A 15,472-nucleotide genomic window follows, 5' to 3' on the forward strand; every position below is an offset into this window, starting at 1 on the left:
ATATCAGTTTATTGCATATCCGTATTACTGTAAATAATTACAGTAAGATTAAATTTCCGGTTCCTAAAGGGATATCAAGATTGTATTGTAAATGCGGCATCAGTAACGTAATAAAATTCAGTCTTAGCTTTGTTTATTCCGAGTTGCGACCCAGTGGCGACCTCGGTGCTTTATTAATTCTGCTGATGTTGTTGCAGATTGCGTATGCATAAATGCAGCACGTCGGGAGGATCCGCTGTGTGACAGGGCACAGAGGTGAAACACTTACAAGATGCAGCAAGTCTACAAAAAGAGTGCCTACACCATGGCTGTCCGTTCTTTTGTGGCGTGGTGCTGTGGATTATGGCATCCTTATCGGATAGGATTGACGGAGGACTTTGGAAAAGTTCAAAGAATGACAGTTCGTTTTACATTATCGCGAAATAGAGGGAAGACAGTCACGGATATGATAAGCGAACTGGGGTCTCAGTCATTAAATAAAAAAATTAATGAAACAAGCGAACTTTTTTCATCTTAGAAAGGTTCAAAATTAGTTCAGTTTATGACTATCGTATGACATAAACAGTTGAAACGCAAGAAAAAAAACTTTTTAAAATGTGTTTAAGAAGGAAAAACGAAAATATAGTTTAGCAATGGTGACCGCTGTATTGTCCATTGACAATGCTGTCTTTAGAATCTTTTGCATAAGGGTGCATAGGTATTTACTGTTTCATATCCTGTAGTATAACTCAATGCTACTAGTGAGGCTTTTATGAATTAAAAGCGAAACACGTCTCACGGAAGATTAACCGTAAAATTCAGCTGCAATAGCCTTAACCCGACGTTTTTTTTTAAACAGATGACTGAGCCCAAAACAACTCAGAAACACGTGAAAGTGTTAAAATGATTAATACATCAGGAAAGATGTCTTCTGTAACGACCTTTAGCGCTAAACTTCAGTTTAAAAATTCTTCACTGATGCAGCGTAAAGTAATTTTCATATTTGCGGAGAATCAGTTGAAATACGTTTGGATATTTTTTGGTGTTTACAACAATCTCCAACTCTTACAACCAATTAAGAAGTCGCATTAATTGCATAGTATTACAATGCAACAGATCCTAAATGGAATGCGCGGAACTGAACACCCTCTTCAACATAATCAACTACATGTATTCGCAGTAATGAAGAAAAGTTAAGTGGACGACACAGGTAGGAACAGTTCTCTGCTACTTCTGTGTCTGTGTAGTGGAATATCTCATAAAAGTTCCGAGAACGACGACTCTTTGAAATCGCTGCCGTCAGACAAATTAATACAGGAAAGCAAACAGAGACACACAGAAGCATGTTAAGCGTTCATAAAAATTGATTCAAGGGCTAAAATAGGTAATTAAAACTGTGAAACCCCTGAGAATAATAACTAAATTAGTGATACAGAGACTAAGCGGCAAGTAATTAAAATGATAAACAACTTTGATGGCTGTCTCAAGGGTATTTGAATATAATTACTCGAGATGCACGCCAACGACTTTAAACACTAGGAATTTTCAGTATCTACTCGTGATAACTAGAGATGCTACATTCATTCGGAAATGAAGTGCATTTTTTGTACACAATCTTACCTCTACTTGCAGCTGATATAGCTAACACTGCACAAGAAAACAAAGGATGATTTCAAATAAGTATTTAACTATCGTTTCGAACGACTGTGACGTCAACCTAGCAGATGGACCAAAGACTGACAGCGTAATTTAGACTTCGGTATGACGACAGTGTATTCACGGTTTTATTACTTGACTATAACGTGTTTCGCCTAACATGATGCTTTGAATACTTTTATGAACTTGATGGTCGTCAGAGTACTGAAACAAAATATTCTGCCAGCAGCTCAAGGCGGTAATATGATACGAGGTGCATTCAAGTTCTAAGGCCTCCGATTTTTTTTTCTCCGGACTGGAAAGAGATAGAAACATGCGCATTGTTTTAAAATGAGGCCACGTTCATTGTCAATACGTCCCAGAGATGGCAGCACCGTACGGCAGATGAAATTTTACCGCCAGCGGCGAGAATGAGAACTGTTTTAAATACTTAAAATGGCGACGTTTTCCTTACTTGAACAGCGTGCAATCATTCGTTTTCTGAATTTGCGTTGTGTGAAACCAATTGAAACTAAGCGACAGTTGAAGGAGACATGTGGTGATGGAGTTATGGATGTGTCGAAAGTGCGTTCGTGGTTGCGACAGTTTAATGAAGGCAGAACATCGTGTGACAACAAACCGAAACAACCTCGGGCTCGCACAAGCCGGACTGACGACATGATCGAGAAAGTGGAGAGAATTGTTTTGGGGGATCGACGAATGACTGTTGAACAGATCGCCTCCAGAGTTGGCATTTCTGTGGGTTCTGTGCACACAATCCTGCATGACAACCTGAAAATGCGAAAAGTGTCATCCAGGTGGGTGCCACGAATGCTGACGGACGACCACACGGCTGCCTGTGTGGCATGTTGCCAAGCAATGTTGACGCGCAACGACAGCACGAATGGGACTTTCTTTTCGTCGGTTGTGACAATGGATGAGACATTGATGCCATTTTTCAATCCAGAAACAAAGCGCCAGTCAGCTCAATGGAAGCACACAGATTCACCGCCACCCAAAAAATTTCGGGCAACCGCCAGTGCTGAAAAAAACGATGGTGTCCATGTTCTGGGACAGCGAGGGCGTAATCTTTACCCATTGCGTTCCAAAGGGCACTACGGTAACAGGTGCATTCTACGAAAATGTTTCTTCCTGCACTGCAAAAAAAACGTCTGGGAAGGGCTGCGCGTGTGCTGTTTCACCAAGACAACGCCCCCGCACATCGAGCTAACGTCACGCAACAGTTTCTTCGTGATAACAACTTTGAAGTGATTCCTCATGCTCCCTACTCACCTGACCTGACGCCTAGTGACTTTTGGCTTTTTCGATCAACGAAAGACACTCTCCGTGGCCGCACATTCACCAGCCGTGCTGCTATTGCCTCAGCGATTTTCCAGTGGTCAAAACAGACTCCTAAAGAAGCCTTTGCCGCTGCCATGGAATTGTGGCGTCAGCGTTGTGAAAAATGTGTACGTCTGCAGGGCGATTACGTCGAGAAGTAACGCCAGTTTCATCGATTTCGGGTGAGTAGTTAATTAGAAAAAAAATCGGAGGCCTTAGAACTTGAATGCACCTCGTATTTTTCAAACATATAGGAGTTACGGGAATTCAACTCATGAGAAGAAAAATCAAAAACGTTTTTTCGTTGCGTAGGGGATTTTTTCACAATACGCAAGTCTCGAACTTTCTCCTCAGGATGCCAAAATATTATTTTGACTGTCCCAGTATAGGGAGAAATTACCATCGTAATGAGAGCAACAGCAGTGATGGAGCATTACATAGCAGATCTCGGTGCACTGTGTTCCACACGTTACAGAGTCTGCACTCACTGACAGCACAGTAATAGCATTCCGAACACCTTAATCGTAGATGTAGGACAAAACTGCGAAAAAACTCGATTTTAATGCTTAATTCATTAGACATTATTTAAGAATAACGTCGCAAGTTTCATAATCGAATTCTGGCTAGAAACATATTTTTCAAAACTTTGTTTAGGGGTCTGCGCCTACCAGGCCCCCTCTTTCTATGCTGTGATGCACACCTCCTCTGCGCTAGAAATTTTTCGTGGGTTAATTTTTCGTTCAGAGAATCGAAACTAGCTGCAAATGAGCCGAGAAGGCTTTGAGAAACATTATCTTTGCTTATTTACAACGTGATTTTTTTAATAGTCCGTGCTACAACCTTATATCAGTTTTTAGTTTGGCAGATATCATAGTGTTTTGTTCGAAATGGGTCTTAACAGTGGATCCATAAACAAAAAAGTGACGGAATGTTGAATTTGCTGTGTAAAGAATAGGAAATTTAAATTGCAGTGTTACAGATGCTGATCCATAGTGTGAAGAATAATTTTCGACAAAGGAGCCAGTGGAAAATCATACACCCACAAACATGTTTTGCCACTTGCTGTTTTAGATGTCATAAACCAACTTTCAGGTACCTGGACGATCCTGAGCTGCTGAAAAAATTTGTATATGGAAAAAAAAAACAGAATACAAATGACAGTTACAGTCACCTTATATGAATACGTTGTCCAAAAACAGTATTTGTGTCCTCAGTTGTTGTGAAGATACCTGCAAGTGATGCATATGTTCAATAGTGAAAAATGTATGTCGGATTAGTTGCCTGCAGAGACTAGTTTACCATGAAGGTGCAGTCACTCTGAAGGTACTCAGAGGCATAGGCGAGGAGCGACTGGACAAAGCTCGGATAGCAGAAGAAAAAACGTGAAAGTTGGCTAGGCAGAGGAGGCAGGGAAACAGATTACTCCAGGAAGACAAGGAAGAGAATAATCGTTATTGATATGGAGGCGTTAGTCACTAGAGCTATAGCAGTACTGTCAAAAATGGAAATAAACACCTTAAATGTGAACTGTCATGAACTGACTTTTTTGAGCTATAATGTACCTTTTTTCAGGAACTATAAAAGCTCACATCCTGAAATTTGGCGTAGTTGTTCATAATTAGTTACTGAATAATCCTGTGCAGTACTTTTCCGTTATCTTTTCTCTGAGAAAAGTTCTCCTTTAAAATTTAAGAAAAATTGAGCTATCCCAGGAAATGCAAAACTGAAAAATTAATTTCAAAGCAACTCTGACATTAAAAAAAAAAGTCTGTCCCACATGTTTAATTAGCCTCTTATGCAGATGTGAACTGTGAAATTCCATTTTTATTGCGTGATTAGTTTGTGTGAACAGGAACATTACAGAAACAATGGTAATCAAAATTCAAATCCCTATAAAACTTATGTCGATGTGCATATTCAAACAAAAATTGCTATACACAATAGTCTCAAGTTTTACTACTTTAGGTGTAATATTTTTAGAGATATATACGTTTACGTACAAGACTACATTTTGCGGTACGCCTGCCTTTAAGGCCACACTCAACATGTTGTTGTTGTTGTGGTCTTCAGTCCTGAGACTGGTTTGATGTAGCTCTCCATCCCACTGTGTCTTGTGCAAGCTTCTTCATCTCCCAGTACCTACTGCAGCCTACATCCTTCTGAATGTACTCATCTCTTGGTCTCCCTCTACGATTTTTACCCTCCACGCTGCCCTCCAATACTAAATCGGTGATCCCTCGATGTCTCAGAACATGTCCTACCAACCGATTCCTTCTTCTAGTCAAGTTGTGCCACAAGCTCCTCTTCTCCCCAAATCTGTTCAACACCTCCTCGTTAGTTATGTGATCTACCCATCTAATCTTCAACATTCTTCTGTAGCACCACATTTCGAAAGCTTCTATTCTCTTCTTGTCTAAACTATTTATCGTCCACGTTTCACTTCCATACATGCCTACACTCCATACAAATACTTTCAGAAACGACTTCCTGACATTTAAATCTATACTCGATGTTAACAAATTTCTCTTCTTCAGAAACGCTTTCCTTGCCGTTGCCAGCCTACATTATAAATCCTCTCTACTTCGACCATCATCAGTTATTTTGCTCCCCAAATAGCAAAACTCCTTTACTACTTTAAGTGTCTCATTTCCTAATCTAATTCCCTCAGTATCACCCGACTTAATTCGACTACATTCCATTATCCTCGTTTTGCTTTTGTTGATGTTCATCTTATACCCTCCTTTCAAGACACTGTCCATTCCGTTCAACTGCTCTCCCAAGTCCTTCGCTGTCTCTGACAGAATTACAATGTCATCGGCGAACCTCAAAGTTCTTATTTCTTCTACATGGATTTTAATACCTACTCCGAACTTTTCTTTTGTTTCCTTTACTGCTTGCTCAATATACAGATTGAATAACATCGGGAATAGGCTACAACCCTGTCTCACTCCCTTCCCAACCACTGCTTCCCTTTCATACCCCTCGACTCTTATAGCTGCCATCTGGTTTCTGTACAAATTGTAAATAGCATTTCGCTCCCTGTATTTGATCCCTGCCACCTTCAGAATTTGAAAGAGAGTATTCCAATCAACATTGTCAAAAGCTTTCTCTAAGTCTACAAATGCTAGAAACGTAAGTTTGCCTTTCCTTTATCTTTCTTCTAAGATACATCGTCAGTATTGCCTCACGTGTTCCAACATTTCTACGGAATCCAAACTGATCTTCCCCGAGGTCGGCTTCTTTCAGTTTTTCCATTCGTCTGTAAAGAATTCGCGTTAGTATTTTGCAGCTGTGACTTATTAAACTGATAGTTCAGTAATTTACACATCTGTCAACACCTGCTTTCTTTGGGATTGGAATTATTATATTCTTCTTGAAGTCTGAGGGTATTTCGCCTGTTTCATACATCTTGCTCACCAGATGGTAGAGTTTTCTCAGCACTGGCTTTCCCAAGGCTGACAGTAGTTCTAATGGAATGTTGTCTACTCCCGGGGCCTTGTTTCGACTCAGGTCTTTCAGTGCTCCATCAAACTCTTCACGCAGTATCGTATCTCCCATTTCATCTTCATCTGCATCCTCTTCCAATTCCATAATATTCTCCTCAAGTACATAACCCTTGTATAGACCCTCTATATACTCCTTCGACCTTTCTGCTTTCCCTTCTTTGCTTAGAACTGGGTTTCCATCTGAGCTCTTGATGCTCATGCAAGTGGTTCTCCTTTCTCCAAAGGTCTCTTTAATTCTCTTGTATGCAGTATCTATCTTACCCCTAGTGAGATAAGCCTCTACATCCTTACATTTGTCCTCTAGCCATCCCTGCTTTTGCACTTCCTGTCGATCTCATTTTTGAGACGTTTATATTTCTTTTTGGCTGCTTCCTTTACTGCATTTTTATATTTTCCCCTTTCATCAATTAAATGCAATATTTCTTCTGTTTTCCGAGGGTTTCTACCAGCCCTCGTCTTTTTACCTATTTGATCCTCTGCTGCCTTCACTATTTCATCCCTCAAAGCTACCCATTCTTCTTCTACTGTATTTTTTCCCCCATGCCTGTCAATTGTTCCATTATGCTCTCCCTCAAACTCTGTACAACCTCTGGTTCTCTTAGTTTATCCAGGTCCCATCTCCTTAAATTCCCAACTTTTTCAGTTTCTTCAGTTTTAATCTACTGTTCATAACCAATAGATTGTGGCCAGAGTCCACATATGCCCCTGGAAATGTCTTGCAATTTGAAACCTAGTTCCTAAATCTCTGTCTTACCATTATATAATCTATCTGATACCTTTTAGTATCTCCAGGATTCTTCCATGTATACAACATTCTTTTATGATTCTTGAACCAAGTGTCAGCTATGATTAAGTTATGCTCTGTGGAAAATTCTTCCAGACGGCTTCCTCTTTCATTTCTTAGCCCCAATCCATATTCACCTACTATGTTTCCTTCTCTCCCTTTTCCTACTCTCGAATTCCAGTCACCCATGACTATTAAATTTTCGTCTCCCTTCACTACCTGAATAATTTCTTTTATCTTATCATACATTTCATCAATTTTTTCGTCATCTGCAGAGCTAGTTGGCATATAAACTTGTACTACTGTAGTAGGCGTGGGCTTCGTGTCTATCTTGGCCACAATAATGCGTTCACTATGCTGTTTGTAGTAGCCTAACCGCACTCCTATTTTTTTATTCATTATTAAACCTACTCCTGCATTACCCCTATTTGATTTTGTATTTATAACCCTGTATTCACCTGACTAAAAGTCTTGTTCCTCCTGCCACCGAACTTCACTAATTCCCACTATATCTAAATTCAACCTATCCACTTCCCTTTTTAAATTTTCTAACCTACCTGCCCGATTAAGGGATCTGACATTCCACGCTCCGATCCGTAGAACGCGTTTTCTTTCTCCTGATAACGATCCGAATGGGGGACTATTTTACCTCCGGAATATTTTACCCAAGAGGACGCCATCATCATTTAATCATACAGTAAAGCTGCATGCCCTCGGGAAAAATTACGGCTGTAGTTTCCCCTTGCTTTCAGCCATTCGCAGTAACAGGACAGCAAGGCCATTTTGGTTAACGTTACAAGGCCAGATCAGTCAATCATCCAGACTGTTGCCCCTGCAACTACTGAAAAGGGTGCTGCCCCTCTTCAGGAACCACACGTTTGTCTGGCCTCTCAACACATACCCCTCCGTTGTGGTTGCACCTACGGTACGGCTATCTGTATCGTTGAGGCACACAAGCCTCCCCACCAACGGCAAGGTCCATGGTTCACGGGGGGGACTCAACTTATAACATCGCAAAAATGGCCTTTCATCTGCAAGTTACCTGTACTTTCTGGATGTGATGTTTTCGTACACACCCTCCTCTTAAAAAATTCCGTGTGGTGTAACTGTCTGGTGCAAGTCTTTCAACTTCGGCGACGTGCGGGTCCCTAATCTACGCCAGTAGCCCTACCGAGGGAAAGGGACCTACAGTTTTATGTGGAATCAGAACTACAGGTCGTTCCTAATCCTCACATCAGTGAGCTGTGGAGACAAGGTTAAATGCCCATTGGAATATTCCTCCCATTACCACCAGGACCGAAAGTCTCCGTACTACCTCGCAGCCCTAAGAGTCCGTCACACATCCTTGTTCTGCGACGTCCATGCAACTGCAGGCCTTCCTGCTCTGTTCTCCCGGCCTAGTGGGCGCCTCTTCCGGACAGCTGCGGTGCGACCCGCGCGATATCACGGTGACCCCGGGTCACGCACCAGCTGCGTTCGCTGCCAGCAGACACGGGCGGATGCCCCAGTCTCCGCCTGTCGCTAAACGCTGCAAAAAGAAAAGGTCTCAAATGATATTCCCGTTTTAGGCAGTCTGGCATCAAACTTCTTGGAACTGTCTCCGATACATTAAAAACTCCCTCCAGCAATATGTTGGCCCATCTCTGGCACGTCGCAAAACAGCTACAGTTTTTTTTCCGTGGCGTGAGTACCCTTCCAAGTCCATTATCGTTGGACGAAAGTAGACGGTACCGACATGAAAGAGAGTTATAAGGCAGTCTGGCTGGAACATCTATTTGTCTAATGCAGATTTTCACTGCCACGATTGCGTGCTGTATTACGTATAGTTCATCAGTAATACATGATCAATTACTACGGTTAACTTGTTGGTTTATTCTCAGTACCCGTGAACGATTTCGGCCTTAAGCTAAGTACAAAAACATAAATTATGACGCGAATAAGAAAGTCTGTGACGGCAAATACTAACATGTTGGCCTCTTTTTTTCTACGTTATTATTTATTTCCCTTGCCAGTCAAGGTAAGGGTAGTCTTGTAGCAGTAGACTTCCCCTCTTTAGCCGAGAGAATTTCCAATGATACAAGTACTATGTACAGGGTGGTCCATTGATAGTGACCGGGCCAAATATCTCACGAAATAAGCATCAAACGAAAAAACTACAAAGAACGAAACTCGTCTAGCTTGAAGGGGAAAAACCAGATGGCGCTATGGTTGGTCCGCTAGATTGTGCTCCCATCGGTCAAACGGATATCAACTGCGTTTTTGAAATATAGAACCCACATTTTTATTACATATTCGTGTAGTACGTAAAGAAATATGGATGTTTTAGTTGGACCACTTTTTTCGCTTTGTGATATAAAAATTATGAATGATAGTGCTGGAAAAACTCTTACGTTATTTGATTTTCAAACAGCTGAGCAAAACTCAACGTACTCAAACAGTTTTCTCTTTACTTATTGCCAGTATTGCCAGCTAAATAAAAGATTCTAACAAATGAAGGCACTAACTACTGATTGGCAGAGTTAGCAAATGAAAGATTTTGATAGAGAACAAACAATGTATAATTTTGTGACATCCAATTAAACAAATTTCCTTTTTCTGGCGGACACACGTCCACATCGTCCGCTCTCAAATCTCTGGCATCTCTCCCCCACATCCACCACTGCTGCCGGCTCACCTCCAACTGCACAACGCTACGCGCTGTTGACATCCAACTGCCCAACACTACACAAGTGAATATTCCAACAGTGAGTCCAACCAGCCACAGACCGCACACAGCGCAGTCAGCGATTGTTATACAGAGCACTTCGTGGCGTTACTTACATAAAAACCTAAACAGCCTACTTACAATACTTATTGCTAAGTAAAATACCAGGCATCTCTCCAGGCGTCATCAGACGCATTTACTTTGTCTTTCCAAGAAATATTAGAAATTTCATTTTTACATTATATAGATCTACATCTACATCTACACCGCACAGTGCGTGGCGGAGGGTACCCTTTACCACTGCTAGTCATTTATTTTTACTGTTCCCCGAGCACGGGGTCCCGGGTTCTATTCCCGGCGGGGTCAGGGACTTTCACCTGCCTCGAGATGACTGGGTGTCTGTGTTGTCCTCATAATTTCATCATCATTCATGAAAGTGGCGAGATTGGACTGAGCAAAGGTTGCGAATTTGTACGGGCGCTGATAACCGCGCAGTTGAGCGCCCCACAAACCAAACATCATCATCACTCTTTCCTGTTTCACTTGCAAATAGAGCGATGGAAAAACAACTATCTATGTACCTCCGTATTAGCCCTAATTTCTCGTATCTTCCTGGCCCTTACGCGCAAGTATGTTGGTTGCAGTAGAATCGTTAGACAGTCAGCTTCAAATGCCGATTCCCTAATTTTTCTCAATAGTGTTTCTCGAAGAGAACATCGCCCTCCCCCCACGGATTCCCATTTGAGTTCCCGAAGCATCTGCGTAACACTCATGAGATTTTCGAACCTATTGGTAACAAATCTCTGAACTACTGTGATGTGTTCCTTCAATCGGACCTGGTACGGATCCCGAACAGTCGAGCAGTGCTCAAGAATAGGCAGCCTATATGCGGTCTCCTTCACAGATGAACAATAAACCGAAGGCGACCATTCACCTTCTGTACCACAATTCTCACATGCTCGTTCCATCCCATATCGCTTTGCGACGCTACACCGAAATGTTTAAACGACTTGGCTGTGTCAAGCAGGACAGTAGTAACATTGTATTCGAACGTTACAGGTCTGATCTCCCCACTCATCTGCATTAACGTACATTTTTCCACATTTTGTGCTAGCTGCCATTCCTCAAACCACCTGGAAATTTTGTCTAAGCCGTCTTGTATCTTCCTATAGTCACTCAACTTCAACACCTTACCGTACACCACAGCATCGTCAGCAAACAACCGCAGATTGCTGCTGCCCACCCCGTCCGCCAGATCGTGTATGTATACAGAGAACTACAGCGGACCTACCACACTTCCCTGGGGCATTCCTGACGATACCCTTGTCTCAGATGAATCCTCGCCGTCGAGGACAACATAAGGTGTCCATAAAATTTAGCTCATCATCATCACAAGGCGTTGTGCTCGTTGTTGAGCATCGTGAATTCATAATGGACTGTTACCATTTTCTCTTACACACCTGCTGAAGAGGTAGACCAGAGATCTTTTCGATTAGTTCTATCCTCTTGCTTGACACTCTTCCCGTGGGTCTCTTTCCCTCGATCTCTCCTTCCTTGATTATTTTCTCTACGTTTTGCTATCATTTCAAAAAACCATAACTTACAAGGGAACCTCCCCATCGCATCCCCCTCAGATTTAGTTGTAAGTTGACACAGTGGATAGGCCTTGAAAAACTGAACACAGATCAGTCGAGAAAACAGGAAGAAGTTGTGTGGAACTATGAAAACGGGTTCCCGGGTTCGATTCCCGGCGGGGTCAGGGATTTTCTCTGCCTCGTGATGGCTGGGTGTTGTGTGCTGTCCTTAGGTTAGTTAGGTTTAAGTAGTTCTAAGTTCTAGGGGACTTATGACCACAGCAGTTGAGTCCCATAGTGCTCAGAGCCATTTGAACTATGAAAAAAATAAGCAAAATATACAAACTGAGTAGTCCATGCGCAAGATAGGCAACATCAAGGATAGCCTGAGCTAAGGAGCGCCGTGGTCCCGTGGTTAGCGTGACCAGCTGCGGAATCAGAGGTCCTTGGTTCAAGTCTTCACTCGAGTGAAAAGTTTACTTGCTTTATTTTCGCAAAGATATGATCTGTCCGTTCGTTCATTGAGTCTCTGTTCACTGTAATCAGTTTAGTGTCTGGTTTTGCGACCGCACCGCAAACTTACAGTTGGGAAAATATTCATTGACCTTGTTAATGAGGTCGCGAGCTATATTTTCTGGATTCATATTGCCCAGGGAATACATCTCACGTATTTAATGCACTCTCGTCCAAAGTAGCGAACAGTCAACTGCTAGCCAGGAAGCCTCGTTAGCAGGAATACTCTCTCTTCCGTGCGCTGTAGTCGACTGACGTCGTGTGTTTCGATGTTTGTTTAGGTGTAGCGTCCCCATACTACGCCGCAGTTACCTCGCATCGGAAGGACAGATAATAATTGTCTGAAAATAAAAAATTAAAATTTTCACTCAAGGGAAGGCTTGAACCAAGGACCTGTCGTTCCGCAGCTGCTGACGCTAACCACGGGACCACGGCGATCCTGAGACCCGGACTATCCTTGTTGTTGCTTAGTCTCGGGATGGACTACCCAGTTTGTATATTTTGCTTATTTTTTTCATAGTTCCACACAACTTCTTCCTGTTTTCTCGATTGATCTGTGTTCAGTTTTTCAAGGCTTATCCACTGTGCCAACTTATTACTAAATCTGAGGGAGGTGCGTTGGGGAGGTTCCCTTATTAGAAACTATTAGAGACAGAAAACCATGGTTTTATGTAAAGCGTTTAGCAGCCCCCAAAGCTTTTCCTTTTCCTTTGGGGTGCAAGAAAATGCGGCAGACCATCGGAAAGTGCGATGTGTCATCTGGTAAACAGTATGCAGATATGTGGCATCGGTGCTGAGGAATTATCGACTCCATTATGAGAGGGCACCACCGGCAAAATCATGCATAAAGCGGCCCATTTTTCTTCGCGGAGAAAACCACAACGGGGACGTGTTTACCTGCACATGCTCGTACCGTTTCTGTTACCACAGATCGGGGAGCAGCGTGACAGTGCACGTCCACACTGGAGTTTCAACGTGCGAAATGTGCTGAATGACACTTCCTGAGTGGTGGATGGGTCGTGATGATCCTACCGTATGACACCTGTGCTCACCCAATGCCACGCACTCTCGGGTCAAAAGGGAAAGCTCAAATGACGACAGAGAAGATATATCCACGAAGCATGAGTCAATTACCTTTAGCAAAATATTTGTCCGAGAACCCATGAAAATTCTGGTCCTATGTAAAATCGCTAAGTGAGTCTGTCTTCCACCCAGTCACTCGCTGACCAGACTGGTATGGCAGTTGAAGACAGTAAACCGAAAGCCGAAGTTTTAAATTATACGCTCAGAAATCGTTTACGCAGGAGAATCGTTCAAACGTACCGTCAGCAGCGCGGAGTGGTCCCACGGTTAGAGGCGCCATGTCACTGACTGCGCGGTCCCTCGGGCATGGGTGTGTGTGTTGTTCTTAGCATAACTTAGTTTAAGCAGTGTGTAAGTCTATTGACAGATGACCTACGCAGTTTGGTCCCTTAGAAATTCACACACACAATTCCGTATAGGCGACATAGTAATAAGCATTCCCGACGTAGAGAACGAACTGAAGGAGCTGAAAACAAGTCAACAGCTCCTCATGGAATGAAAATATTCGGTTTTACAAAGAGTCCCTACGATATTGGCCTATTATCTATCTTGCATTTCGCGCTAAGTCCCAAGCGACTGGGAAAAAATGCAAGTGACTCCTGAACATAAGAAGAGTACGGACCAGAACAATTACAGATCAATATCCCTAACGTTGGGTTGCTGCAGAATTCTTGAAAATATTCTGGGTTCGAATATGAAAAAAAAAATCTTGGCACCGAGAAGCTTATGTCCACGAATCAGTGTGGTTTTAGAAAGCATTGCTCGTACGAATCTTAACTAACCCTATTCTCACGTCATGTACTGCGAACTACGGATGAAGGTCAACAGGCAGATTCCATATTTCTAGACTTCATGAAAGCATCTGACGTGGTGCCCCAGTCCTCACTATTAACAAAGGTATGACCATATGGAATACGTTCTCAAATACCTGAGGGGCTTGAAGATTTTTTAAGTTATAGAACCCAGTATGTTGTCCTCGATGACAAGTGTTCATCAGCGAGAAGGAGTGTGCGACTACTTTGACTTCTCACAAGGATGTGCCTTTCATTTAGTGTGCTGAAACAGGTCCAATTTTATGGTCAAGAAGGTTTATCAGAATGAGATTTTCACTCTGCAGCGGAGTGTGCGCTGATATGTAACTTCCCGGCAGATTAAAACTGTGGGCGGGACCGTGACTCGAACTCGGGACCTTTGCCTTTCGCGGCCAAGTGCTCTACGATCTACACACGGACTATAAGGTGAGGGAAATAGGATGGAAAAAAAGTATTCCGGCGGTTTGAACATTGCCCTCGAGTGGTAAGGTTCCAAGATCGAGTCTTGGTTCAAAGTGGTTCAAATGACTCTGAGCGGTACGGGACCTAACATATAAAGTCATCAGTCCTCTAGAACTTAGAACTACTTAAACCTAACTAACCTAAGGACGTCACACACATCTATGCCCTAGGCAGGATTCTGTGACCGTAGCGGTCGCCTGGTTCCAGACTGAAGCGCCTAAAACCGCTCGGCCTCTACGGCCGGCTCGAATCTTGGTCCGGTGCACAGTTTTAGTCTGTTGTTTCGTGTAGTCGACACTCCACTGTTAAGTCGTATATCATCCGAGACATATGAAACCACAGCGCAACAAAAAATGTTTTATCAGCAATAGTTTGCTTCAACTTCCAGTTACTTCTCTCCATAGTCACCACTCCAACTTAGGCATTTGTCGAGCTATGTACCCATTTTCCGATACCCTGGTCACAGAAGGCAGGCACCTACGCTTTACAGCACTTCTCTACTCTACGAGGTGCATTCAAGTTCTAAGGCCTCCGATTTTTTTTCTCCGGACTGGAGAGAGATAGAAACATGCGCATTGTTTTAAAATGAGGCAGCGTTCATTGTCAATACGTCCCAGAGATGGCAGCACCGTACGGCAGATGGAATTTTACCGCCAGCGGCGAGAATGAGAACTGTTTTAAATACTTAAAATGGCGACGTTTTCCTTACTTGAACAGCGTGCAATCATTCGTTTTCTGAATTTGCATGGTGTGAAACCAATTGAAATTCATCGACAGTTGAAGGAGACATGTGGTGATGGAGTTATGGATGTGTCGAAAGTGCGTTCGTGGGTGCGACAGTTTAATGAAGGCAGAATATCGTGGGACAACAAACCGAAACAACCTCGGGCTCGCACAAGCCAGTTTGACGACATGATCGAGAAAGTGGAGAGAATTGTTTTGGGGGATCGCCGAATGACTGTTGAACAGATCGCCTCCAGAGTTGGCATTTCTGTGGGTTCTGTGCACACAATCCTGCATGACGACCTGAAAATGCGAAAAGTGTCATCCAGGTGGGTGCCACGAATGCTGACGGACGA

This window comes from Schistocerca cancellata, chromosome 2 (genome assembly GCF_023864275.1).
Source record: "Schistocerca cancellata isolate TAMUIC-IGC-003103 chromosome 2, iqSchCanc2.1, whole genome shotgun sequence".
Lineage (NCBI taxonomy): Eukaryota > Metazoa > Arthropoda > Insecta > Orthoptera > Acrididae > Schistocerca > Schistocerca cancellata.